Below are 27215 nucleotides of genomic sequence, written 5' to 3'. Positions count from 1 at the left end.
AGTAAGTCACCGTATTTCTATCTTCTGTAAGTTACCTTGGTTTATATATGTCACCTTGGCTTGTCCTCTTTTCCTGTATATCATAGATATTATTCTAAATGGATGTCTATTTTAAAAACATCCTTCTATTTTATTGTTTGGATTTAACAGTGGATCATAACACCTTTCCCTGTCAGTGTTTAAATTACAGTGACATCATTTCTTATGGTAGATAGTACTCCTCATATGGATGTAACCATGATTTCCTCTGTTAGTACTTAATGGTGGACGTTATATTACATCCAATTTGTCTAGGAATAAACAACTCCAGAATAAATACAGATCTTAGAAAATTTCCTTAAATTGCTGACTCAAAGTATATAGCCTTTTTCAAAGGATTAATGCTTGTAGGTGATTTATTCTTTTGAAAATAAACACCAATTTATAATCCTATCAGTAGCCCATGAGAGAAGCTTTTCTCTGTCCTTGCCAATGCTTAGAATTATAACCAAAGGCAAAAAGACCAGCAACATTCTAGCTTGATATTGATACATCATCTTATTGTTTTGTGCATTTATATTTGGTTACAATTCAGCGTCTGGAATGTTGTTAGGTGCTTATATTTTGTAAATTGGTTATCTGACATTTTTCTTTATTATAATATTTATCTTCTTGACCAATTTGAGCCTTTTAGATATATAAACATTGACCCCTATCCTGTTACATGTAGCAAATGTTTCCTCCCTTTAACTTGTTTCCATTTATGATTTGAGCTTTACTATTCTATTTTTACATACAGGGAGATGACGGAGTCATCAGACACACTGAAAAAATGATCCAGGGTTGAAGAGATATCAAAACAAAACAAACCAACAGAAAAGGAGGAGAGGGAAGAAAATAAAAGCTGATTGAACTGAAATTTTGTGTAGCTTCCTAATATTCATATAATAAAATCCCAGACCAACAAGGTGACAGTTTCAGAAGGTGGGACCTCTGGGGTGACTAGATCATTAGCAGGGCCCAGGGTCCTCTGGAGTGGGATAAATACACCTAGAAAGAAACTCCAGAGAACTCTCCAGCCTTCTATCTGCCAGGTAAGGACCTAGTAAGTTGAATAGTTTAGAGCCCCAAAGACTATCACCACCAAATGGTGGCCATGATGACGGTTGGCATAAGACTTCTAGCCTTCATAACACTGAAAAGTAAACCAGTTGTTTATAAGCCACCCAATCTGTAGTATGTTATAATAAGTTCCTGTACTAAGGGAAGACTAAGAAAATAAGAGTGAGAAATATTATGTTAAGAAATTATGAGTCTCTGATAAGATAGTGTGTTTATGAACCAGAGATAATATATATTAAAAAATACACAGTGTCCGGGAAAATGACTCAGTTGGTAAACTGCTTGCTTTAAAGTATGAACACCTGACTTTGAATTCCCAGCACCCAAGTGGTGTGTGCCTGAAATCCCAGTGCCAGGGAGGTGGAGACGGAAGAGTCCCCAGGGCTCAGTGACCTGCCAGTCTATCCAATTGTTTTACTCTAGATACAGTAAGAGACTTTGTCTCAAAAATAATCTGGAAAGTGATTGAGGAGGACACCTTTGGTTATCTGAATAAGAATGGCCACTATTGGCTCATATATTTGAATGCTTAGTCACCGGGGAGTGGCACTATTTGAAAAGGATTTGGTAGGTGTGGCCTTGTTGAAGGAAATATGTCACTAAGGGTGGGTTTTGGGGTTTCAAAAGCCCATGCCAGCTAATAAGACTACATTAGAAAGTAGAGAAGAAATAGGAGAGAGGAAAAGCAGCTAATTTAAAATATGGGGAATGGAAGAAAGAGACCAGAGAAAACAACAGGAATAAATTATTAAAGAAGAAAAGAAAATGCCCAGATTATGTGAGCTTGACAGGTCCTGCTAAGACTCAGACAAATGAAATACTTAACTCACTGTGAACAGAAGGTATCTTTCTCTCAACTAGAATGTGAAACTCTGTGTCTGGGAACTGTGCATCTCAGGGGATTGTTCTTTACTCATTAATGCAGTCTACAACTCACCTTCCCTATTCCCTGTCTCACTCCTTCTCACATTTGTGCCCTTTCTTTCACTCTCTGATCACATCCAGTTTTCCTCTGATGATCCTTGTTTTTAATCAGTCAGTACAAAAACAATGTGCCACTTACCCAAAATAAAGACAATACAGTAAGTGGAGACTATCAAGGACTTTCTCCTTTCCTTCATTTTTGTTGTGGCTTTATGAGTATCTAGTAACGTGTAAAATGACTATATCTTAACCTTTCAGACAAAAAAAATGTTCATGCAGTTTTTATCCTTTTTTTTTGAAGACAGGATTTCTCTGTGGCTTTGGAGGCTGTAGGCTGTAGCTCTTGTAGACTAGGCTGGTCTTGAACTCACAGACATCGTCTGCCTCTGCCTCCAGAGCACTGGAGTTAAAGGTGTGTGCCACCACCGCACAGCCAATTACTTAGAAAAGTATAAAGGAAGTGAATAAGCCATGAGAAGTCAATCTGTTAGGCTAAATGCAAGCCCCCCCCAGCAGTATCCAAAACTACTTCGAACTATATTTCTGAAATGTAATTTTAATACAAAGCAAACAGTTTAACACAAATATTACAAGGAGCAATCAGGACTACACTAAACATTACTTCATAGTCTACTGACAGCAATGCTTTGAATTTTGCAGTTAAGTTTTGTTTTAAGACTGTGAGTGGCAGATTGCCGATGGGTTTATTCAGTGAGATCTTATCATCCATGCCATTTCCCTTACAAACACCCAAGTCCATCAGACTGAGGCCTATTAACTCATCCCATAATTGTACATTGCCTAATGATAGACAAACCCTGATTTGAAAGAAAGTCAGTTCAATTATGACAATTCTTTCTTGAGCAAGGAGCAGGAAATCAATCCCTTAATGGCATCTTACATGTCTAACAAACAACAAAACACAGCCAATATTACTGACCTGTTTCCTAGAATCTAAAATACTAAATGAAATCATTGCTATGTCTCCTGAATACACTAGTAGGTAGGCCAGTAAAGCCTGTTGTATGCACACTTGTTCTGTATTGTTGAAGGTCAATAAATTTATGCCAATGGTCCCACATCTCTCTCTCTTTCACTTTCATCCAAACCATAATTGAGCTTTTCACAAACGAGTTACAAAATACCTCACCTCAACACAAGCAGTTTCCAAGATGAGCAGACCCTGCCAATCCCCATTCCACTCCCCGCACTGAGATGTGGGTATCGCTTAGATATCGGGTCTGCTATGCTTTTCCCTCTCTGATGAAGCCAGACTCTGTAATGTTTGAAAGTAGAGAACACTGCGGGGCTGTGGGGGGAGAAATATCTATGCAGCTTGTGCCCATTAATACAAATCACCCAAGGGAGTCAGTTTCTGAATTTGCCTCTTCCTCCTAGGAAGAGGCCCTGCCAGTACCTGGCCCCAGAACCTGAGGACAACTTTGTAGCCAAACAACTACCTAACAAGGCTGTTTTGGAACCTGTCACCCTAGACCTAATTACAGGTGATTAAAACTTGAAGCACACTGACCTGGGAGCTTAGGGGTCTATGCTCATTGACACTGGGCCATCTCTCTAACTCAAGAATAGTAGATTATGAATGGAAATGGGCCACATTTGCTTCCCCCATGTCAACAGTGTCCCTGCTGTCAGCTTCTTTAGCCCTCTGTCCTCAGCTCCGGCCCTCTGTGGGACCTGGGGAAAGGAGCACAGATCTCTGGACCTTGTGAGAATTCCTTGAAAGAATCAAACTCTCAACCAACAAGGAGAGAAGGAGAATGTCTGTTTTCCTTGGGTGTTTGGATAGAGAAAGAGAGAGAGCTTTCTAATGCTCCAGTTTTAAAAGTACTTGATCCTGTGCTAGGCACATCACTTTTGGGGCATATTTAAGCAAAGTGGCAGTACTACACAGCATGACTGGGAACACGAGAGAAGGAGACTAAGCAGACTCAATGATGCTGTCGTTTGCATCTTAAACATTTTCCAGCAGGCTCGTATATTAAATGATTGGTTCCCAGATTAGCTTCTAGGAGGTAATGAAAACTTGAAAAGGTGTGTCTATGAGACGGATTTCTAATCATCAGGGTGCCTTCAAAGGGACTTGGTCTATTTCTCTGTAAGCAAATATAAATCTCCCCCTGTGAGCCAATATAAATTATCTCTCAGATATTTATTATATTAAAGGAAGATGAATAATACAGTGACTAAGAAGAAATTTATTAATCTGAGTTGGCCTCACTGGAAAGTTGGCACACACAGCACCAAACTCCTAGCATTTCTAAATAACACGGCTTATTTGGGAGTCATGAAGACAAATTGCGTGGGTGTTCCCACACATCACACACTGAAAACAAGGTGATGCACCAGAAAGGCCATGTAACTATGATGCTATTGCCGTTATCACAGCTATATCTATTGCATCTCTGCTGGGGTGGAGCAACACACATGACAGAATAAATACACAGAGTCACCCAGTCCCCAGTGAGGCATGGGTTAGGTTGTGGCGATTCACCTTCATGACAAAGCAGCAAGATTCACTCCAGCACATAACACACTTCTTGATGATAACACTGATCTTGGTGTAAACTACAAACTATATTTTTCTTGGGCTTTTAAAATCTTGACTGTTTCCCTTTGGTGGCTTGACTGTAGAAAGACTCATGGCTTTGAGTCTTAGTCCCGAGAAAGTTAGCTATAGAACTCTATGCCTTATGGAGGATTTTTTGAAGGTTTACATTTTCAACAAATAACTTACGATTAAAATATCATTAGGAAGAACTAAAATATCTTAATAGATCCAAGGTTGAATTATTAAAAATAATACATGTGATACTACATACAGTGATATGGAAACTTATCCAAAATCCATTAATAAATTAAAAATTTAAAAATTGGAAGTATAGTAGAGTATAGCATAGTTCCATTATTATAGTTTAAAAATATATACGTATATTATGATGGGTAAGTAGGTAGGTAACTAGATAGATAGATAATAGAAAGAATAACTGGAAATATGAATAGCAATTGACTATAGTTAAGTGAGGGAAGGGGTGGTAATTGGGAGACAGATTAAATATTTTCATGGTTTGTTCATATTTCTGCTTTGTTTGAGTCATGTACAATGTATATAAATGATTTTATTTGTATAATAAGCAGCAGCAGTGAATTTTTAAATAAAAAATTTACTAGTTATCTAAACACAAAATGGTTGCGTGTCATGTCATACTCCTTTTTAATTTTTTGCATTTATTTGTATTTTATGTATGAGTGCTCTGAATGTATGCAGAAACGGGCATCAGATCCTGTTTTAGACAGTTGTGAGCTACCATGTGGGTGCTGGGAATTGAAGTCAGATTCTCAGGACCTCTGGAAGAGCAGCCAGTACTCTTAACCACTGAGCCACCTCTCCAGCCTCATGCCATATGCCTTTAATCCTGACTCCTGTGAAGCACAAGCAGGCAGGCCTCTGAAATCCAAGGCTAGCCTGTTCTACTCAGCAAGTTCTACATTAGCTTAGACTACATAATGAGACTCTATCTCACAGACTAAATAAATAAATAAAAACATGTCATGTTATTGTTGAAACAGGCAAAACGTTTTCAGATGGACTGGGGTGAGTCATCAGAATCTAATATTTTTACATTTGTGATTATGAACAAAAAAGGCTCACTGATGCCTACCTAACCAAATGAACAAATAAATAAACAACCATTGGGTCTCTGTTGGTGTGACAAAAATAAGTTTAGAAGGAAGAAAGGAGGGTCTGTCCTGCTTCGTCATTTCAGAGCCAACGTTTCTATGCCCTCCCTAATCAGCCGGAGCTCGTGTTCAAACCTGTGAACTGGGGAGGAGGTTTCACGCTCAAGCATGCCAATGGAAGCAAAAGTGTGGGATTGGTTGCCCAACCCTCCGCTCCTCAGGTGTGCTCCTTCCCTGGTTTTAACGCATTAAATCTCTTTCGTGTGGCCTCTCGAAGAATATCAGACAATTCAGCACAGGACATTGCCGAAGGCGTGCCTTTTGTCTCAGTAAGCGCTCATGTTTGCAGAAATACAAAGGTTAACTATCAGGATGTAGTTTTTGGAAATTGCTCTGGGTTTGGAAAAGAGCACTCAGACAGGAGACTGATGAAATGGCATTCAATGTAGCCAATGGTGGCGAGGACCCGTGAACAATGCACTGCACTGAGGAATTACATTTAAATCAGACGCAACCCATCCTGTTCCACTGAAACATCAGACACAGATAGCTACATATGTAAGACTACAGACATTACATCAGAGGAACTGAGTGTGTATCTGACAAGGCCTATGAGGAGAGGGTTAGGGGTTAAGGAGGGGATCAGAGACAAGGAATGGAACAATGAGAAGGAGGAGAATCTAGAGTACTCTAGTAACAAAACATTGAGACTCCATGAAATGGTGTGTGTGTGTGTGTGTGTGTGTGTGTGTGTAGAGAGAGAGAGAGAGAGAGAGAGAGAGAGAGAGAGAGAGAGAGAGAGAGAGAGAAAGCTGTGTGGCTGTGTGTATTTCAAGGACAGAGACCTATGGTATAATTGTTTTGAAGGTAGATTGATTACTAATTTCTCATAACCAGGGGGTGTTGCTCATGCTACAAGCGTCTTGTGGAAAGACTGCCTATAGGCACATGGGCCTAGAAGTCAGCCGGGCATTGGTGGCACACGCCTTTAATCCCAGCATTCGGGAGGCAGAGGCAGGCGGATCTCTGAGTTCGAGACCAGCCTGGTCTACAGAGCGAGTTCCAGGACAGCCTCCAAAACAATACAGAGAAACCCTGTCTCGAAAAACCAAAAAAAAAAAAAAAGAAGTCTAGAGGTCAGCATGTGGGTCCAATTCAGCATCTTTCAGGCCACATAACTTTCAGCAAGGCTCCAAATCACACTGTAGGCAAATGGACCATGAGTGAACAAGTAACAAAGCAACCCATACATATTTTTTGTTTGTTTGTTTTTGTTTTTCGAGATAGGGTTTCTCTGTGTAACAGTCCTGGCTGTCCTGGAACTCACTTAGTAGACCAGGCTGGCCTTGAACTCACTGAGATATGCCACCTGCCTCTGCCTCCCAAGTTCTGGGATTAAAGATATGTACTACCATCGTCTGGCTTTTACTTTGCTTTTAAGACAAGGTCTTATATTAGCTGAGACTGACCTTGAAGTCACCATGTGGCCAAGAATGACCTTGAACTTCCTGCCTCTGCCTCCCAAGTGTTGGGTTATAGGCATCCACCATCATGTATCTTTGTAATACTGGGATGAAGCCTAGGGTTTGGTGTACACTGACTGCCACGTGAGCGAGGTCCCCAGCTCCCTGCCCCTTTGGTCTTACCTCTTCACCTGCTGTCTCTTTACCTCCTCACTTTGCTCTTCAGCTTCTAACACCTCCTCAGTGTAGTGTCTTCCACGGATGGGCAGTTGGTCTTGGAATACACGTGTCTGTCCCGGTGTGGTAGTCCCTGTTATCCAGTGCATGAGCTCTAGAGGCTACTGTTTACCTGTCTGTGATCTATAAAACCATGTATGGATTCAGGATGAACTCTACATAAGGTACTGTAAGAAGTCAGACCCGAACAGAATAGACATCAACTCTCCCTTCCATAAGCTCCAGTTGAGAAGTAGGGATAACTTCCCTGTAGGGACACAGTCTTTGCAGGTAGGTGCTGCAGGGATTCAGAGTACAGGGCCACCCTTCCTAAAGTGTTAACTAGAAAAGGTCTCAAGAGTAAGGCCACAGGCAAGTGGGTCTGGAAGATTCAATAGGCAAGGATAGCTTGCACTGCCATTGGATTACTTTTTTTAAATCACAATGAGGGCTTTCCATCAGGCCAAAGACACCCCTGTCCAATTCATACCTGGCTCCCTGGACAGAAGACAAACGTACACTTCTAGCCCAAATCTGTAGTGTCTGCTAAGACTCAAAAATAAAGATACCCAATATCTGCTTTTTCTACAATGTGGATTTCAGTACAGATTAATAATGCTAATATGTCTATAACCTTTATGTCCTTTTGTATAATAAAATTTACATAGGCTTCAAAGGATCAAAAGTCATAAAACTTGGATCCACTTCTCACAGGTCAAAGGGACTCCAGATAAATACACCCTATCTTATCCCACCTGTCTGTTCCTGAGGATGGGATTTTCTCCCCTGGTCTTGGGACTCCCACCCTTCCTGATCACTAAAACTATGGGTCTAAAGCATTTCAATTAAATACATAAGTTTTAACTTCTGTTCCCAATTTAAACATCTTAAACAGGTTTCTGCCTCTGGCAGACACATGTGAACATCAGTTGCTGACTACAGCCTGCTCCTAAAGACTGCGAGCCCTGGACTTGTTGTGGATGTGAACCAGTCCAGCAGATGTGGACAACCCCTGTCTCTTCAATAGCACCTGCCAAACAGCTGTTCCTGATACATACCCCATTGCCGAATTCCCTTTTTGCTTTTGACTAGCATTTCAGCCTTCTTGGGTCCCCTAACTACACCCAAAAGTCAGCAGGAAGTAGCATGGAAAAGAATACATGGCCCCCTTTCCCTGGTTGATATGCTAAATCAAAAGGAAACTCCCTTACAGAGGGAACAGTATGATAATAGATACAAATTCCACTCCCTCAGAAAAATCTGTCAGCTAATGACAGGGCCTGTTAACACCCCTTTGAGCCCCTAACAGGCAGGACTCAGGATTGAGTCCTGTCATGGGTATTTCGAGAAGGGGGGAATATAGTGACCAGTCCCCCATTTTAGCAGCCATGACAGACTAACATGTGCTCTTCTGACCTTGCCGCTCCTGTCCTGGTCACTAAGGTCAGCTGCCCTCATCATGGCAAGGAACCAATCAGAAGTTAGCTGGCAGGGTTGTGCTTTACGGCTCTGGGTGTGCTTTATGGACAAGTGCACAGCAGTGATGTGCAGAGCATAGCAACCGCCCTGGGAGGACCTATGGGCCATAACAACCAGTTGACCAATCAGCATAGGACAGGTCGTCCAAGCCTGGAAGTGCACCAATCCTGAGACTGTTTCATACCCCTAGACACTCCCCTCACACTGCCCTTTAAGATCCCTGCCTCGAGGTTGCTCAGGGTCTTTCTTCAGCCATCCGCCATGGTGGAAGGATGAAGGACCCGAGCTAATGGGTTAGCTCATTAAATAACTTCAATAAAAGACTCTTTGCTTTTGCACGGGGGAGAAAAGAATAGTTGGGCTGGAAAGATGGCTCAGCTGTTAAAGGCTAGGCACACAACCAAAAACATAAGAACAGTTGTGAGGGCTATAGAGATGACTCAGCAGTTAAAAGCACTCGCTTCTCTTGCAGAGGACCTAACTTTGTTCCCTAGTGCATGGTGGCCCAAAAGCATCTGCACCTCTAGTTTCAAGGCATCTGACACCCTCTCCTGGCTTCCACAGGTACCAGACCCTCAACATGGTGCACATACATGCATGCAGAGACACATTTGGACACATAGAGTAAATGGCTTTTTTTTATGGGAAGAATAGTTGTATAAGGACCTATGGCTACCTCCACAAGTTTAGAAATTCCTGAGTGAATGAGGGAAGGGTCACAACCCCCTTTGGCAGAGGAGATATTAGCTAGAGAATCACTCTGCTCTGGGGACCTGGCTGCTGGTAGGTCGCCCTTGCTCCAGTGAATGGCCCCATGTGCATACGGGCAGCACTAATTAGTTTGTAACAAAGAAAGGGGGCCACAAAGGTGGGATGGTGACAGGGTGAGCATTGTGAGGAGCTGGAGGAAGGTAATGGTGGGTGTACGCATTGTGATGTCTAGTTTTGTTGTTTGCTTGTGTCAACATGACACAGCTAGAGTCATCTGAGAGGCTGGAACTTCAGTAGAGAAACAGCCTCTGTGAGATCTGGTATAGGCAAATCCGTGAGGTATTTCTTGATTGGTGATTGATATGAAGGACCCAGCCCATTTGGGCCTCACTACTCCTGAACAGGTCACACCGAGGTTTATAGGAAAACAAACTGAGAGAGCCAGTAAGCAGTGTTCGTCCATGACCTCCGCCTCAGTTCCTGCCTTCACGGAGTTCATGCCCTGACTCCCTCGATGACCGAGTGCGACCTGGGAGTTGTAAACAGTAACTTACCCTTCCCTCCCCAAGTTGCTTTCGGTTGTGCTATGTTATCACAGTAGTAGAAATCCCAGTTAAGACAGACATGACCATAATATATGCTCAGATGTATGAAACTTTCAAAGCGAAAACAAAAATACCATTAATTAAAAAAGAAAACAAAGACAAACAAACAGAAAAGCCAGAGCCGTGTAGACAATGAACAGCTGATAGCCAGACATCGTCAGATCTGCTCAGGAGTGCAGTAGGCTCCTGACTACAAGGGACCTGGGTGAAGACTGCCCAGAGCCGTAAATGCCAACACCAAAATAAAATAAAATAAAATAGCAATGTACTTACTGTAGGTGTGTGGAGAGGATATGTGGTGATTTTTTTCCTTAGCACAGCCAGTCTGTGCTTAGCAGGCAGTTGGGGTTGGAAAGGGCACCCTAGGAGAGGTGGAAAGTCTTTGGAAGCCTATGGTCTCGGTCCAAGGCTGAAGTCACGGAAGCTGAGGTCACAGAGACACCAGCAGTGAGGTGAAAGGAAGCAGAGGGATGATTTCAAACATCACTGAGGACGAACCAGCAAAATTTGCCAACCAATTCACTCTGTAGAGGATATGTTTACATCACCCACGCAAGGGCACCCATTAACTTCTCCAGCAAAAGTCCCTTCTCGCCTAGCCTGTTATTACTGACAGGGCCTCCAGTCCAGTCAGCTTCCCCTTCCCTGGGGTAATTACATGCAATAAAAACTTGATGTCACTGGGTTAGGCCGCATATGGGTTATCCCCCTCCACCAGCATGGTGTCAGAATTCTCTGGATTTGCTTACAATTTGCCTAGAATTTACCATTGAGGAGGTTCCATTAAGCAACCTGAATCTTGGCATTGTACCCTGGATCCAGGAGCCTACAGCTCAATGTGGACTATTCCAAGGATTTTAACTGATGCATATGGTTGTATTCTTTCTGTGGCTGTCGGTGTGTATTAGAGTGTAAAATGTCTTCCCCAAAGGAAGAGTGAGGGGTAAGGTAGGGATGTGTGTGTGTGTGTGTGTGTGTGTGTGTGTGTGTGCGTGTGTGCGCACTGCACATAACTGTGTAGATCCAGGTATTTTCTGGCAGTTTCCACGATGATCCACACTAGGAAACTCTCTCAGCGCCCTGAGACTCTCCCAGTCACCAGATCTTTTGTGGGTTAACACTGGACAAGTGATGTTGAGCATGAGGCAACAAGGACAGGAAGAAGGAAGGAGAAAAGGAGAAGGAGACCAGGAGAAAGATAAATGGAGGTAAAAGAGTAAAGAAATGCAGGGGAAAAGAAAGAATACGGCGCCCAAGGAGGAGCTGACCTTGGCTGTGGGAGAGAGAAAGTGACCCCTAGCTGTGCTGTCTCAGACTCTTACTTCTTCCACATGTGATCCCCAACTGTGATCCCCTCAGCTGTGACCCCATCTGTGAACCCTCATTTGTGCTCCCTCCCCAGCTTCCTGAAGAGCCCACAGGATGCTGAGCCTTGACTAGTAGAACCTTAGTGGGACCACAAGGCAGTGTCAGGGGGCCTGCAGAGTGGCTCCAGCCTGCTTGTCTCCCCGAGCTGGGGAACGATGTGCAGGAGGCCAGCACAGCTACCTTCTTCATTGCTTTCCTCACTAGGACAAAGGCTTTCTGGAATTGCCAGAATTCCTTCTGCCCTAGTTCCTTGACCTGGCACGAAGCAGGTGAATGGCTATCACTGCAGAAAACGGTGTTTGTGGCAATGAGTGTCTGTGGCTCTACTCTTGGGAGACATCCATATACTCCCCAGTTGAGTGTCTCTATTAGGTCACCAGAGGAGGAGGACTGGATTGTTTGAGGTGTTTATCTGGAAGGCCTCTGAACTATTTGTCCCTTATGACAACCTACTGTGAAACAAAGATATGCATGAAGGGATCTTAGCTGAAAATCATGTTTTGAAATCAATAGTTGTCATCTCCCGAGCTGACTATGGCTGAATAACAAGCAAATCATGCCTGATTCCAATACCACTAACTCTTCCTGGAGCTTCCTCTCGCCATTGTTTAGTCTTTAATCCAACAGCCTGGACAGAGCTCAGACACCTACAGGTGCCTGGAGGCACTAAAGATACCCCGCCCCCTATGGGCAAAGAGATGAGATGGATGGAGGAAAATGGGGTCTCTAAAACAATGGACTCTAAAGATCAACATTTCCCCAGGAATCTCTCTCTCTTGGAAGGAGAAAGACTACAGTCACCAGAAGAGGGACTTGTCTGTCAGGAAGAGATGTCACAAGTCTACATAGCTAAATGGGCATATCCCACAGGAAGAGGGGAGTGAGCCTGTCTCTCCTTGGTTTGGCCAAGTTGTAAATAAGTCCTTTGTCCATTACTATTTTCTGCTTCCTAACTTCATTTGAAATGCAGAGACTCTGGGGTGGTGGCTTTATGGATCTAAATGTCTGGTGACAACACAGTCAGAAGTGCTGGAGGCAATGAATGCCTGAATCCCAGGGTTACATCCAGGGCTTCCCGAAGCAGCAGAGGTCTAAGGCATTCTGGCATTTCCCTATGTGCAGGTGTGTCTGTGTGGGTGGGGCAGCACTAAATCCCCCCCCATGTGAACATCTGAATTCCCGGAGGGTCTTCAAGGATCCCTCTGGAGCCCGGAGACACCCCTCCTTTAGGCTAGCAGACCACTGAAACAATGGACCTCAGGAAATTAGAATTTTCCCAGGAGTCTGTGCTGGAAGAAGGAAAAGCTTAAAGAGTTCCTAGTGCCAGTCAGAGGGAGTTGTCTTCTGGAAAGGGATTTCACACAGTTCTGACAACCTATTAGGCCCCGGCAGGAGAGATCAGAACTGAGACAATGATGACATGGCAGGTGACAGGCACTGCTTAGCCATACTTACTTCCTGTCCTCTGTTTAAACATGTATCGCATGTCAGGACTTCGAAGATGAACTTTTGAGGGTGTCACAGGACCATTGTGACACAAGGAATAAACTTTCTGATTTTCACTATTGATTTTCGCTATTATTTAATTGTTCTATTGAGGATAGGCGGCAAAGCCTTACTTGTCTGAGCTGCCAGGGTCTGGGTTCTCATCCTAATGACTCCATAGCAGGGTTGGCACAAAGGAAGTCAGGAGGTTTTGCTAGTTGGAGAGAACCCGTAAACTGGGCTGGAAAGGGCAGCAAATGGGTGTGGAAGTTCAGGGCACACTGGGGCCTGGGGAGGGTTTTCATTTTCTCAACATGGAAATAGCGCTCACAGCCTGATATCACCATGACTGGTTGGTTTTTTTGACATCTGTTTTCTGGAGCCTCTTGCATACAGGGAGTCTCTGATATTTAGACCTCATTCATTAATGACAATAGAGAAGGGCCCATTGCCCTGCCCCCGTGGTGTGTGCATAGCTTGCTGTAGGTGAGGCTCAATTAGCAGTGGCTCCCTGTGACCTGAAGGAAGGCCCCGGCTGAGCTGAGTTCTGTTAATAAAGCCCTTGCTTGTGCTGGAAGTAATTAACTGGGCTGACTGCAGTTGTCAGAGCTCCAAGGGCCAAAACACTATCTCTTGTCAGGCCAAGAGTAATGGCTGAACCGCTCCATTGGAACACAATGAAAGAGACAGGTGGGAAGGAGGCCCATTGTCAGCAACCCAGAGAACTGCTCTACCTGGGAATCTTTAGAAACAGATTGTGATGGCTTGTTATGTCTGGAAGAAATGCTTATCTTTAGGAGTGCTCCTCGGGAAAGAGGAGATACTCCCAGTGTGGCCTGTTACTTATCTTGATGTAGTTCCTTAACAGAGGCCATGGGGTGGGAGGGGGGGCTGTCCACACAGACTAGGATGTTGAGTTTACAGAATTCTTTATTAATCCTCTGTTCTTATCTCAACAGCCTCTGTAGGTAGGTATGTGAGGATGGCTGACACTGAACAGCAGACAGAAAGAGACATCACCAGATGGTCACTAAAGATGCATCCTTTACAGGACCAAAACTGTTAATGTGGCATTTCACTCAGAGAAATAACGAAGTCTCTCTCTCTCTCTCTCTCTCTCTCTCTCTCTCTCTCTCTCTCTCTCTCTCTCTCTCTCTCTCTCTCTCTCTCTGTGTGTGTGTGTGTGTGCGCGTGTGTGTGCATGTGTGTATGTGTACAGGGTCACATGCATATAAAGGTCAGAGGAGAACTTTTAGGACTAATTTCTCTCCTTCATTGTAGGCTCCAGAAATCAAAGCCAGGCCATCAGGCTTGCACACCCAGTACATTTACCACTGAGTCATCACATTGACTTACTTCTATTGTCTTACAGAATGAGAAATAAGCTCCCTGTTATTTTTAGTATTGCATCCCAAAGCTTTGTCTTGCCAACAGAGAAAGCAACACCAGGAGTGATATTCAATATCATATTTCTATTTGACAGAATTCCTCAAACATCCCCCAGATGTTTGGAGCAAGTGAATCCTAACCCCTAACTGAGTTTGGCTCTTGTAGACAGACTAAGGGTGCTCTGAAGTATTTCCTGGACTCTAAGAAGAACAAACGTTAATGGTATTCTAAGGAGAAGTTTGTAAGGTCTAAGGACTATACTTATCTGTGGGTATAAGGACAGATACTTAGAAAGTAGTTAGGAATTGTGCTGGGTTGATAAAGTAGTGGTTGTGGGTTCTCCTCTAAGATTCAGTACTTTAGCAGCCTGGGCAGTTGGTTAGGTTTCCAGTACCAGGGATGACATCCTCCTTCTTGTTGAGCAGGTCTTAAGGTCAATGAGAGAGCTGTTGGTTACTGCCAGGGTGTGTGTGCCATTACTGCATCTTAGGGTTATCATGCAATGAATTGTGTTTCATATGCATCATAACTCCATAGGATTGTTGGTTGCTTTCCTCCTGTGGAGGCAGGCGTGGCACCTCCTAGTGCTATGAAAGCTAGTCCTCAGGGAGGAGGCTTTTGGGTCAAGTCCATCCAGCTCAGGAGTCTCTGCACCTTGCATCTAAAGTGAATGATGTCCTCAACTGTGACTTACCTTCTAGCGCTGATGCAGTGGGGAAGGTCAGGGGGCACTACAGAAAAACCACAACGATCAAAATGTAGGATTGTGGAACCTGGTCCCAATAGATACAGCTACAAAACAATTTCTACACTGAAGGCTCAGGGATCACAGAAGAAGAGGACACAGAAAGATTACAAGAGCCAGATGACCAGAGAGTTTGCTATGAGATTGTGTCTCCTAGGAATGTCAGAAGCTACACCCACCCAGAAAGTTTCACCACCATGACTGCCCAACCATGAGGTGATGAGGACAGTAATAGACATACCAAAGTGGACAGCCCAAGAGCCCTCAATCTTACAAAGAACTATAGACAATTAAGGAATGATGAGAGTGGGAGAGTCTTCCTTATAGCACACCAGTTGGTAATCCAGTACAAAACAGTCAGCTCTAAAAACATATATACAAGCAACATTAAACAAACTGAGCAGGTTGTAGTTCTGTATAGGATTTTTGGTTTTTGTTTGTTTGTTTGTTTTTTCAAGACAGGGTTTCTCTGTATTGTTTTGGAGCCTGTCCTGGAACTTGTTTGGTAGACCAGGCTTGGTCTTGAACTCACAGAGATCCACCTGCCTCTGCCTCCCAAGTGCTGGGATTAAAGGTGTGTGCCACCAACGCCCAGAGATTCTGTATAGGATATTATAAGTATGTACATACATGTATTTGTGTATTTGAAAGAGAGCAAGACAAGGTATTTGGGGGGTGGGCTGGAGGGAGGAAAGGGAAAGGAAGGGTGACATATTATAATTTCAAAAAATAAAACAACTAACTTTTGGAAATTAAGAGTGTTTAAGCATTCTGTTGTAGTTACTTCTCTATTGCTGTGATAAAACAACACGAGCAAAGGAACTTGTATACGAAGGCAGTTGAGTGGGCTTACAATTACAAGGGATTAGAGTCAACGATGGCAGGGCAAGGGCATGGCAGCAGGAACAGCAGAGCTGTCATCTCAGTTTTGCAAGCAGGACCTTATGAGAACACTGGGAATCCTAAGAGTCTTTGAAACCCGCAAGACCCACTTCCTCCCACCCAGCGACACACCTCCTCCAACAAGACCACACCTCCTAATCCTTCTTAAACGGTTCTACTAACTGGGAACCAACCATCCAACCATAAGATCCTTGAGAGCCATTCTCATTAAAACTGCCACATATGCTGCTCCCTCACCAGCTCAGATTCTGTTCCCAGAGCACTGAAAATTGGAAAGTGACAATCTGAGTAAAAGTATACGTTTCAATGCCAGCACAGCACCCATTCCTTCTGTAAATCAATGGCTAACAATCAGCTGGCCCGGGAAGTCAAACACATAGCTAAATGTTCAGAAGTCAAGGCTCCATTCTGCCGTCCTTTGTACTACAGCTCAAGAAACGGACCTTGGTTATTGAGGAGACACTGGGAAGACAGAAGGTCCTGTCTGTTAATCTGGGACTGATTGGGCTCTTGCAGAGGACCCAGGTTGGATTCCCTGCACCTGTGTGGTAGTTAGTCATCATCTGTAACTCCAGTACCAGGACATCTGATGCCCTCTTCTGGTCTCCTCAGGCACCAGGCTTGCACATAGTGAGTGCACAGGCATACATGGGGGCAAAACACCCATACACATAAAAACAATTTTTTAATTAAAAAAAACTTGAAACAGATGACCAAGTGCTATTTGGACCATTTCCTAGAGTTTTAGGATAAATTAGGTGACTTCTGCTAAGTTGTGTTGGTTGATGACTGATCAGAAGAAGTTCATGGGGAGGGGGGAGGCATTTAATGGCTTTCTTAAATCATAGTTTGTTTGGTTTCTGGAATTGTGTATGCTCATGAGTGTCATGTGTTTCCTTCCCATCATATCTATATCCACTACTCAGTGAAATACAAAGATATCTCTGTGTGTGTGAGTTTAAATGTCTTTCCCTCAAGCTTCATGGGTATTGCCACAGTCTTACTGTGGCTCAAGAAAAGTTACCAAGTGGAGGTGAAGGTGAAAGGAGGGACAGATGGCTCTGACCAGACACTCATCTTCTCAAAAGTTTTCTCTGGGGCAAGCTTGCATCTCAAGCAATATTTCTGGGCATTAGCATGGAGGATGAATGGAAATTATCTAGAGAAAGATATGCTTATGATGTTGAGGAGAAGGAGGAGGAAGAAGAGGAGGAGGGTTGGATAGATGGCTCTGTCTCTAAAGTGTTTACATTGTGAACATGAGAACCTGAGTTGTGTGTCCAGGACACATGCCAAAAATATGCTGAGCATAGTGGTATGCACTTGTATTCCCAGTTCCAGGAAGGTGAAGACCCGAAAACCCTGGGGCTCCATGGGTGGCCAGCCAACCTAGCTGAACTGGGAGATTTCAAGCTAACACTGTGGAAGGGAGTAGGCATTCTGAACATCTGAGTGCTAAGCTCATGGATTGCCAGAGCTCCCTTACAAATGAGCATTTGGCTTCCACTTTTTCTGGCCAATTTAATCCAAACAGCTCCACTCATTTCTGCTTAATGATTTGGCTTGCAGGTTGCCAACTGTAGGGTTTGGATTCGGTTTTCAAGCTAAGCCCTTTCGCCATGATCAAGTGTTGGCAGAGCCTACAAGAAGGTTGATTTGAGTGATCTGTGTCTCCACTCTGTCCGAGTAGCAGACATGGGGACTTGTTAGAATATTGTGGCTCTGCATCCAATCCAGGCTCCTGTCTGGTGGAAGAAGCCACTATGCTGGAGATAAACATAACCCTGTCCCATCAAAAAGGAGGTTTCTGTTTGGCTTAGGTCACCCTACATCTGAGGAAAAGTCAAGTCTGTGGGCTCCTGGCTATGAATTCCCAGGGAATTATGAGTTTTCATGTTTTTCCTTTCAGAATATTCCTTTTGCTTTTATTCTTCAAAAACATGTGTGGCCAATTATTTTTTAATGACATTGCTTCTGCTTAAGGTATTTAAAGTGGTTTCCTTTTTCTTGGTTGGTCCCAGTTCCTACAGGAAAGCTTAACTCCCCAGACCCAACCTTTGGTCTGCTGCTTAACCCTCTCTCTTTAGACTAGCTCTGCGCAGAATCAGCTTGGTGGACTTAGATGGTGGCTCTGATTCATCCCAGGGACCATGCCACCAGCGAGAACTTAGGTAGAACTTAGAAAGACCTAGGAATTATCTATCATGAATCTATTTTTCATCCCAGATTTTGATCACTTGTTCATTTATTCATTGCTTATTAATTCAAAACATTTTATACTGTCCATCTCTGCAGACAATGAAGAGATTCCCACAATGGAGAAGCAGGATGTGGGCCTGTAAGCCTCCTTGGTGTCCACTCTCAACATTCCCTACCCTATCTGCATGGAGAGACATGAAGCTTGGAGGAACTGGGGGCTTCACTGACAGTTTTTGAGGTTCCCCGGGTGTGCTTGCCATCCGGGGTTTCTTCTTTAAACTCCCGGGAGACACAAAGGGGTAAGTGGAAGTGAGGGGACAGATGAGCACTGACTGCGGTCTCTACCATTTCTGACTCTTCCCCTGGGGATGGTCACCGCAACCAATTGCTCTTGCTTGGCTGCTGCTTAGCTGTACGGCCAGTTCAAGCGAATGTTTTGGCAATGGGGAGAGAAGGAGCTTGGAAGAGAGACTATCTTAGTATGAAATCCACTTCTCTGCAATATGTTGGCTCTGGATGGAGCTTGCCTTTCAGGTTGACATTTTCCAGTGAATCTGTGTGATGGCTGGTCAGGGAATTGATGATGACACGGCATTTCGGAGGTCCCTTCGCCAGATGGCTGCGGGGGTGATTAATGGTGTTGATTTTCTCCATTTTGGCAGCTGATGGTGGAGCTTGTGTTGTCACTAGTCGCTGTGGCGCTGGTCTGGATGCCTCTGTCTTGCTCACCTTTGTCCCCTGCTCCTCCTCCTATCCCTAGGGGCAGCGTTCTGAAACTCTGCAACTGTGATACACAGGGCAGTCTGCAGCTGGGCAGCGGCCAGGTGACATCACACAGCTCCATTTCCTTGTTTTGCCACAGGGAACTCGGGCAAGCACATTGAGGCAAAAAGGCCATGTATGGTTCAGTGCCAGGCTGTCTTGTGGAAGCAGGTCCTGGACAGGACTGAAACCCAACTTGGGCTTAGCATCTACACCTCATTTACCCAGCCGGTACACACACAAGATGGGGGAACAACGGGATCCTCGGAGTCTGTTATCCCAAGTCCTTTCCAGCTCTAGTTCCTGAGTCAGACAGGTCACGACCTTAGCCAGGTGCCCCAGCTAGAGCTCTGAAAGGCATGCAGGTCACCTTCAATTTTAGATGCTAGTAGCAGAAGATTTTTTTTTACCAGTCTTGCTGCTCAACTTGGTGAAGTGTTTTGATGTCCAGTACCTTGTGTGGAAAGCACCTAAGAGCTTGGTATGTTCTCTTTAACTAAGCCAGCCGTTTGCCTCAGCACCCCAGGGGAAACACCACGTGGAGCTGAATTTATGCTTCCTTAGTCATGACTGTGCGTTCAAAAGGAAGAGATTCATTTCTGTCCTGAACATCACACGCCTTGTCGTTTCGAGACAGGTGGTAACGTTTTAGAAGCTCTGAGTCTTCAGAAAGTCAGAAAAAGCCAAAGGACTGTGACTCTATCAATGAGCTGTGGTAGGGCGGTGTGCAGGACCCTTTTTTTGTTTGTTTGTTTGGTTTTTTTGGTTTTTTTTGGTTGTTGTTTTGTTTTTTGCTTTGTTTTTGTTTTTGGGGTTTGTTTGTTTTTTAATTAGCTTGTGGAGAATGTCTGCAACATGCTAGGTGCTGTGCCTATACCTCAGAAGGAGAGATCTGAAGATGACTAAAGTCCCCAAACCATCGCCCTGTGAGAAAATCAAGAAATAAAAGGGAAAGATAAACAAGGCCATTAGAGACTCTGGGGAGGCTCTATTGGATAGGCCTAAATTCTGTCTTCTCTCCAGTGGTGTGTATGTGCTTGCTTGTATGCATGCACACTTGTATATATATGTGTGGGTTACATGTGCACATGTGGGTACCTGTCTAGAGGCCAGAGGTCAATGCCAAATATCTTTCTTCAGTTTTTAAGACATGGTTTTCCACTAAATCTTATGCTCATGGGCCGGCTAGACTACTGGATAGCAAACCCCAGGGATCGCCTGTCTCTACCTCGCCATCACTGGAGTTACAGATGCACACCTTTTACATGGGATGCTGGAGACCAAACTCAGTTTCTTATGCTTGTTCAGCAAACACTTTGCCCCCTGAGACATCTCCCCAAACCCCTCTCCATAGATCTTGCTGATGAACTGCAAACCTCCTGGGCACAGTTCTAAACACAAGCAAAACCTATTTGTACGGACTTGTTGAAGGAACACAAGGGACACTAAACCCTTGCAGCAGTTCCCGAAGCACCTTTCTTATACTTCTGTCTACCGCTGTTAGTTGGTAACACTTTGGTGAGAAGGTGCCTGAGCTCTGAACCCCAGGAAAGCGCCGAGTTGTGCAAAAATCCGGGGTTCAAATTCCTGTTCTTCCCTGGGTCTAGATATGTGGTGCTCATCGATTTCAAGAACGTCTGGATCTTGTTTTCTTTACCCATAACACAAATGATGACAGTAACTTCATCAACGGGATGAAACAATTAGAAAACACAGGGACGGACTCCATGAACTGCTGGACATGCCTCAGATGCAAGAAGAAGGTGCTCTTGTCGCTCGGAACACGGCAGGTCTGGGCTGGTAGAAGCAAACCTTGCCCACCACCAACCTGGTCATTGCTTTAATGCTGCTTCAGAGGCCTGCGCCACACCTCAGGGGAATATCTGGCACCCCTGAAGACAATGCCTCCTGATGGTGACCACGAGGAAGTGCATGTCTAAGTCTTCTGAGTTCTCGAGGACTCCGTCTTTGGTTCCAGAATAAAGCTGCTGAACACACTTTGAAATTCCCACCGCTACAAGCGGGGTTTATATCTCTGGTCTTTATTAATTACCTTTTTCGCTGCTGTCACCAAGACCCTACTACAAAGCAGTTTAAGAGAGTAAGGAATTCTTTGAGTTTACCATCCCAGGGAGATAAAGTCCATCGTGGCAGGGAAGCTGTAGGCCAGCTTGTCACATTGTACCGGCAGCCAGGAAGCAGAGAGCCCACCGGAAGTGATGCTGAGCCACTAAACTGCAAGGCCCCGGTCCCCAGTGACGTACTTCCTCTAGTAAAGCCCCACCTCCTCAGTGTTCCTCGATCTTCCCAATGAGCACTACCAGTGGGGAACCGAGTGTTAAACACAGGGGCCGGTGGGTGGGTGGTACTGCACGTTCGACCCCGTCGGAGTGTCCTATCCGCGTTCTACAGAGAGGAAGCCTGGAGTTTGGGGCTCATTTTCTTGCCTGAGTGTTTGAATCTCAGCTCTTACGTCCCTCTCTCTGGCAATTACATCGAATTTAATGAATTGAAACAGGAGGTTAAATGAACTGAGTTAACTAGCCTCATCCCTTCTCAGCAGAGAAGTCTGAACCTGGGACCAAACTTCCCATCCTTCCCAGAGGAACAGCAACTGTTTAGCCCCAGCTTTTCAAACCAAGCAGCTACCTGCTCCCTGGTCCCTCTTGATCCACATCTGAACAATAAGGCAGATGGGGCCTTGGTAGGAAAAACACTGCTTTTAAATATTATTGATAAAATAACATCTGAGGCAGCAGAACCTTCACTGATAAAGGCCAGTCAGTGATCATGTCTATGAATGGGCTGAGGAAGAACAGAATTAATTTCATCCCAAACCTGCTGCATATATATTTTCCTTCTAGAAGGTGAGGCGAGTGTGGCCTTATACAATATGCATGCATGCATAGGTACTAGGTAAATTATTTCTAAGGCTCATTTAATGGATATAGGCTATAAATCCACCACTGGGGCTGATGGGATATTAAAAATTACTTCTGTGGTGTTTGATATTTGCAAGGTGACTTGCAGTTATTTATTAGGTCATGATTCTACACGGAACAGCACTTCCCTGCAGTAACAGAGAGCAAGAGAGGAAGAAATGGTCATGAAGAAGTTCTAGGAGGTCTTTGCCATAGTCCTAGTCTGCCTCAACTGTTATCTTGTCACAGCCTAGAATCTCCTGGCAGGAGAGCCTCAGCTGAGGATGATAACTGCCTGGGTCATATTGGCCTGTGGCCATATCTATGGGGTATTCTCTTGATTGTTAACTGGTGTGGGAGGGACCAGCCCACTGTGGACGGCACCATTCTCTGGGCAGGTAATCCTGGAGTGTATAAGGAAACTAAGTGAATATGAGCCTGTGTGAGCCAGCAAGTAGCATTTCTCTGTGATTTCTGCTTTCCTTCTTTTCAGGAAGTCCCTGGCTCAGGATGATGCTTTGCAGAACAGCAAGCAGAAACAGCTCTCCAGGTTCATGCTTCAGTTCCTGCCCTAACTTCCCTCAACAGTGGACTATAACCGGAAGGGTAAAATAAAACCTTCCCTCCACAAAGTTGCTTTTGGTCATGATATTTGTCACCATGACAGAAACAAAGCTCAGACAGCCATCTCATGGTTTCTGCTCTGGTAGAACCCAGTTCTCCTCTCTGCTAAAACAGGTCACCGTGTCAAGTCATTCATGCCAATGGTATGTTGGGTCAAACACTCATGGGAAAGGGGCAGAGCCGTGTATCTCTGTGGAAGAGGATGGATAGGGCCACACATGGTGACACACCTGTGAGAAAGGATGGAGAGAGAGGACCGTGTGTCCGTAGGGAGGTCAGAATAGCATGGAGCTGCAAATGTATGGTTGTAAGGCTGTCCTCCTTCTTGCCATGGGTGGTGACAATTCCCCAAGACTCTTCTTTGCTTCTGTGTGTTCTGTCACCCCAAAAGTATTCTAAAAATAAAATTATCAGCTAGAAAGATACTATATACTAGGAGAATGCTAAGAAATTCTGATGACTCATTTTAGCAGACTAGAACAAAGCCTTTGAAGTTGTGAAAGAATAGAGTCAGCTAACCATCTCTTTGTAGCCCAAGGAGAAACATCTTTCCGTAGAGAAGGTAAAATAAATAACTTCTTTCTCAAACAGAGCTGAGAACTACATTTAATACACTATAGAAAATGATAAAGAATATTTAAATTCTTCATTTAATCCAAAATTGATCTTTATAAAATAACAGGGACAGAAAGTGATTATTAGCAACCAAAGGAGATGGTGCTAAGAATAAGAGAAGATAATCAAGATGTAACAATCTAAGTGTGAATACCACAAGTAATAGATATGAGGTGAGAACTAAGAGAGGAAATACGGGACTGGAGAGATGGCTCAGTGGTTAAGGCCACTCAGAAAAAGGGAAATTGGTACATCTGTAGACATTACAGGGCATGGGTCCCTGAGTTTAGAGGAATCTTTGAGTATAGATGGGATTTAAGGTTTTAGGACACTGATCCTATTGTCCCACTTTACCTTGGGGCTTGGAGAAGGTATAGATAAGATGTACAACGTGGCCAAGCCCTCTACAGTGGTGGCCTCAGGGATCTAACATACCTACTGGAACCTAGTGCTTTAGAGGTAGCCAAGTGTGTGCTTCCAAGTCTTCTTTACCTTGAGTCTTAGAGGTTCCATCTCCTCCCATGCTCATAGTTACTCAAGCCAGCCCCTTCCTCCCCTAGCTTTTTACTCTCTTCCTATCTGAGGCAAGATCTTGCTCTGTAGCCCTGGCTGGCCTGGACCTCTCAATGAAGATCAGGGTTCAGAATCACTGAGATCCAATGCTGGGTTTAAAGGAGTATGACATCATATCCTAGTCCCATTCTTTTCAATGAGATCCTTTCACACATCTCCTTTTTGGTTTTTGTGAGTTTTTCTTTTTAACTTGTGTGTGTGCATGCATGTGCATGCGTGGGTGCATGTGCATCTTGTCTGCATGAGTATCTGCACCACTTTCTTACTTGATGCCCTTGGAGGCCAGGAGAGGACGTTGGATCTTCTGGAACTGGAGTTATAGCAGGTTGTGAGCCATTTGGGTGCTGGGAACTGAATCTGGATCCTCTACAAAAGCAACACGTGCCCTTAACTTCTGACCTATCTCTCCAGCCCCATTTCACACATTTCTCATACAGTCAGGCTGTCCTGTCACATCGCACAGTCCATCAGCTTCTCTCGACTTTCTAAAGACTTTACTTTCTAATGTGCATATATTAATCCCAATTGCATACTATGCAATACATAATACCATGGATCCACAATTATAAAATTTTAAAATAAATGACAATTGAAAGAAGTATCTTTCAGAGTTTTCCTCACTTAATAATGCCAGATACATTTTTAAATACTGTTATCAAAGTTGGGCAAATTCTGTTGAGATTTTGTAAATGAACTGTAGGGTTCAGAGAATGTAAAACTGTAGAATCTGGTGCCAGCATTTCAAACGTTGTCCCTGCTCCAGAGTCTGTATGTCTCTGATGCTGTGTCACAGCTGCAAGTGAATCCACACAGCAGAGAGGGGTGGTACTCCTAAAAGCCGTCTACTTCCAACCTATCTATGAGAACCACATCAAATATCTCTTTAGTTCCATCCAACCATAGTTTAAATATCTCACATTTGGGGAATTTTTTTTGAAACTCTGTGACAATGTGGACACATTGCTAGGGTTCTTGACAAATAATGAACCCAAAGTTTAATTTATTGGCCTTGTGGGCATCTGTTCATGAATCAGTCAGATTCTACCTTGGTTCATTCAGAAACTATTCATTTTACATGTGAATAATGTGAAGAAAACAAATGTTAAATGAGAAACAAGACATACCCTGTCCTTTCTAACAGACAGAAAAAATGCAGATTTTCTACAAACAAGTGGTTTCAAAATATTGTTTGTTGTGAAGAAAATAAAATAAATATGAGAAGTTTCCTACCTTAAAAGGCCTTTAGAATGATGGCATTAAGGCTCATAGTTGAAGGAGAAAAGGGGGCCAGCTGGGCAGTGAGCTAGCAGAGAGCCCTCGCTCTCTGAGGGCACAGACAGCTCAAATGAGGTAGTGCCAGAAAGAGGCCAGTCTTCTCCAGGAGTGGGCACGTTGACTTAGCGAGGGGAGGAAACAGGGCTACAGAGGAGACTGGGCATGCCAACAGGAGGCTGACCCTATGGGGCCTCCCAGTAAAGACTCTGGCAGCAGTGGGATAGCAGTCATGAACCTTAAGCTAGGGAGTAACCAATCACTCTTTTTAAAGGTTGTGTACAATCTTGGATTGCAAAGAAATAAAAACAAAAGCAAGAAGATCAACACCTGGGCTCTGTGTCCTTGGGTTGATTATTTGATCTCTCCTAGCATCTTCCCCTCCCATCCTGACTCCCCTGCCCTGGATTTAATCTACATACAATGTTTTTTTATTCTTATTTGCTTTTTCTTTTGGTCTGAGACTGTGTAGCTCAGCCTGGTCTTGAGCTCTGATGATCCCTCTACCTCAGTCTCCTATGTGCTCAGTTAAAAGCTTATGCTGCTGTCTCTGGTTTGTCAACTGACAATTCTGCAATACTGTACAGGATTATAATGAAGACCGACCGAATGAGGCCATGCAAATAACGTGTTTAACACCATGCCTGGCCACTAAAGATGACAGGAAATTGTGGGCTCTTAATACGGTTGCTATTCTTTGTTCCCAGAGCACCAGTTACTCAGAGGTGGGGGGCCAAAGCTGGTGGGAGATTATAGGAAAGCAGAGGGCAAAAGGGTGAGTGTGAGCCCCAGCCCCACATTGTGAACAGTGCAGAAGTCTGGGGAAGGCACACAGGCATGCCATTGCTCTCCCTGCACAATCAAGATGGCGTTATCCTGGGATGTCAGTACAGAGCCGGCCACCAAGGTTCAGGGAGCCGAGGTGGAGAGGGTAAGAGCCCACTCTGCTTGCTGTTCTGCCCCATGGGATCCTCATGAGATCAGAACTCTGTAGACCATGCTGGCCTTGAACTCACAGAGATCAGTCTGCCTCTGCCTCGTGAGTGCTAGGTTTAAAGGTGAGCACCAATGTCCCTAGTTCAATCATTCATTTATTTCTTGCTGTTGCCTTTTAACAGTCAGGAAGGGAGAAAACTACAGTTCTCAGAGGCTTAGTTGTAGGGACAGGTTCTGAGATGTAAGCCTTGTTAGGTCATTATGTCATCATGGGGACGTCAAGGCATGGACTTACACTAAGGTACTTAGGACATTAGGTGACAATACTCTCATGATTGCTAGTGATGTCAACTTGACAGGGTCTAAGATCACTTCGGGGACAAACCTCTGGGCATGTCTGTGATGAAGTTTCCAGGCTATTTTTACCCACCTTAAATGTGGCCAGCATCATATTTTCTGGAATCCTAGGTGAACAAAGAAGAAAGTGAGCGAGTACCAGCATCCGTCTCTCTCTGCCTCTTGCCTGCAGATGTAATGTGGTGAGCTACCCCTGCCTCTGCGGCCATGGCTTCCCCATCATGACGAACCGTCCCCTCACATTACACAACAAGACAATCCCTTCTTTCACTAAGTCGCTTTTTGTTATAGCCATGAGAAAGATAGCTAATGTAAATCTTTGGGACCACCATCATGTACGTAATCTCTCATTGACCAAATGTTCTTATGTGGTACATAAAACACACAGAGCTGCTGTAGGAAGGAACTTCCCCATTGTAGGTTGAGCACTTTGAGTTCACCAGAAGGAGATGGGCAAACCCCAACTGCCTTGGGTGGCAGCAGGTGCCTTTGCCAGTCAAGAAGGGGTAGTTTGCAGCCATGGAGTCATACTCCATGAGAGAACAGCCACAGGTAAGAGAAACATCTCTGTAGCTGGACACTAGTAGAGATGAGGAAGGGCCAGGAATTCCCTTCCTGAAACACAACTGCAAACAGTTTTTTGACACAGGGTTTCACTATGTTGCCCTGGCTAGCTTGGAACTTGCCATGTGGATCAGACTCGCCTCAAAGTCACAGAGATCTGCCTGCCTCTGCTTCTTGAATGCTGGGATTAAAGGCATGGACCATTGTGCCTGGCAAAACTCATTTTTTGTAGTCATCAAATACTTATTGTATACCCCCTTGTTTCCAGACTCTTCTGTAAGTATATCAGGCATTCAGGGTTGAA

This window comes from Mesocricetus auratus, unplaced genomic scaffold (genome assembly GCF_017639785.1).
Source record: "Mesocricetus auratus isolate SY011 unplaced genomic scaffold, BCM_Maur_2.0 Super-Scaffold_100676, whole genome shotgun sequence".
NCBI classification, from domain to species: Eukaryota; Metazoa; Chordata; class Mammalia; order Rodentia; family Cricetidae; genus Mesocricetus; species Mesocricetus auratus.
This window is presented reverse-complemented; position numbering follows the sequence as displayed.